Raw genomic sequence first — 2752 nt, forward strand, 5'->3', positions numbered from 1 at the left:
GCAATCCACTCCCCTCAGCCTCCCAAGGCACGGGATTACAGGCTGAGCCACCAAGCCCGGTCACTTACTTATTCTTTGTTTGTTTGTTTGTTTGAGTTGGAGTCTCACTCCTTCACCCAGGCTAGAGTGCAGTGGCACGCACGCTCACGGCCACCCCAGCGTCGACCTGCTGGGCTCCGGTGATCCTTCCGCCTCAGCCTTCCAAGTAGCTAGAACTACCATGCCCAGCTAATTTTTGACTTATTGTAGAGACGAGGTCTCGCCAAGTTGCCCGGGCTGGTCTCGAACCCGCGGGCTCAGGCAATCCATTCACCTCGGCCTCCCAAAGTGCTGGGATTATAGGCTGAGCCACCAAGCCTGGCCTACTTATTCTTTATAAATGCAAGAAGCAGATATAATTCTGAATATTTAGCTTATGAAACATTAAAATGTGTAGTACTGCAGGAAAATTTTCTCAGGGTTTTCATGACAATTATACAACTCAATGTTTTCACGCCATTTAGATATGACTGAACCCATGGGTATATGTACCAATAGGGGTATTAGTCACCACTGAGTTAAGCTAGTAGATTTTTCTGCTACCAAGTTTGATGAGTTTTTCTTGCACAAGCACATACACAAATTTCAACAGCAACAACAAAAATACGAGGGGGGAATGCCAAAAACCCAGAATTATTTTTTTGGAGGGCAGGACCCTTATAGTACCAGCTTTTCCCACTAGGTAAGTGTTCCAGGAACCCATTGATATCAGTGAACCAGTTAGCATTGTTGTGAGAGGCTGCGTTCGGCTTCAGTGAATTTTTTTGGAGATTCTTTCAACATGTTTGTCCATTTCATGATGAGTGATTTATGAGCCCACATGCCCACAATGCTCAGCGTTCAGCAGTTTTTGACCAAAAACCACCATGACCCCCGGCGTGCCCCACCCTCCCTATTCTCTGGATCTCAGCCTGAGCAACTTTTTTTGTTTCCCCGAATGAAAAAAGTCCTTATAGGGAAATGTTTTGCCAATGTGGAAGAGGTGAAACAAAAAACAGCAGAAGCACTAAAAGGCATCAAAATTGATGGGTTCAAAAGCTGTTTTGAGCAGTAGAAAAAGCTTCTTGATAGGTGTATTGTATTAAATGGAGAGAACTTTGAAGGTGACTGAGGTTTAAGCATTTAAAAATAAATACATAATTTGTTATAAATAAATTCTGGGTCTGGGGGGGTTCCCCCTTGTAGAATTACTTCAGGAGGGTTTCCCAGCAAGCACAATCTTGGGCTGTGCTTCCAATATCACTCAGGCCACCTCTACTTATAAGCATACTGCTTTGTAGCAGGATACTGCCGGGGTGGGAGGGAGACACAACATCAATAGTATACCTGATCTCAAACCAGGCCAAGTGGGGACCAAAGGGGGTCCAAACTTTACCCGTATGATGACTACTTGTATACATAATCCTGAATTATACCCCACATCTTTAAAATAAAAATTTTAAAAAGAGTAATGCCTTCCTTACATGTCTATCTCTGTCACTGGCACTCTTATTCTTCTGATTCCCTTGGTTTGTAAACGTTCTTCTCATTTCGACTTTTCCTTGTCTCTGATCTCCACGTCGGTAAGCTTCACCTTTACATCGTCTCTTAGATATGATTCCTCTGCTCAATTCCTGTAGCTACCGCCTGTATTTAGACAGTCAATCCTTCAGAGGCAACTGGCTTCCCTGATTGTAGACTTACTCTTCTCCCAATGTTCCTAAAGTTCCTGTAGTTAATCTTTAGAAAATTCTGTTTTTATCATGGGCCCCCTATCAAGACCTAAAATGTACCTAGTGCTATTTGACCCCTTCCAATGACAAAGCTTAGTGTGAGTTTCACTTTTATTTTGCATAATTATTTTTGTTCCCTAACACCAGCTTCTGAAAGGATAGGTCCTTTACTGTCTTCTGAACACGCCCTGTTCAGTCCCATTCCTGCTTGCTCAACCTAGTGCCTTTTAAGGTGCTCTGTCTGTTCCTTTCCGACCAACCAACTCCTCCCTGTCTATCCAAACCAGCTCAAGTCTCCTGTCCCCTACAACCTCTCCAGACCAGAGTTCACTGTACCCTGCCAAACCTTATCCTGAACCATCACCAGCCCCCAAATAAAAAACATTTAGCCATAAGGCAAGTCTCCCTCTTTTTCACACCCACCACATCAATCTTCATTTCTTGAGTGGCACTTCATATTTTCAAACTTGTGTGTGTTTAAATGTGTGCATATCTGCAGCTCAAGGATAGAAGTATTTCCGGTATCCCCACCTAGCACCTAGCCCAGTGCTAAGTCAGTAAAATCAGATAAAATTCTGCCTGACTTGTTGCCTTGACTTGACTGGGCAGGTGAAACACTCACCAAATCAGTGGAGTGAACCAAAGACCTGCATAGGTAAGTAGTTTCATCTTGAATTTGTAGCCCGTCGCCCTGATTCACACAAAACCAGTCACACCCTGACAGTCAGGACCTTGGGGCTTCAGCCTCAGGGGAACACCTCTGAACCCTCACCCCAACCCCTCTGTTCCAAACTGTCTAGGGCTCTTTCCACTTCAACCACAGCCTTAACCTGCTTACCTTTAATCACCAAGTGGCTCATTCACCGAATGAAGCAACAGTGAGTGGCAGTGGCCATTGCCCATTAGCTAGGAAAGGAAAAAACAAAACAGGTTACTGAATGGCTCTGTCATATAATCCAAAATTTGTATATGTGTATGAATGTATGTGTGTGTGTATGTGT

The sequence above is a fragment of the Carlito syrichta genome, unplaced genomic scaffold (assembly GCF_000164805.1).
Source record: "Carlito syrichta isolate Samal-C Ts95f unplaced genomic scaffold, Tarsius_syrichta-2.0.1 Scaffold303749, whole genome shotgun sequence".
In the NCBI taxonomy this organism is placed as follows: Eukaryota; Metazoa; Chordata; class Mammalia; order Primates; family Tarsiidae; genus Carlito; species Carlito syrichta.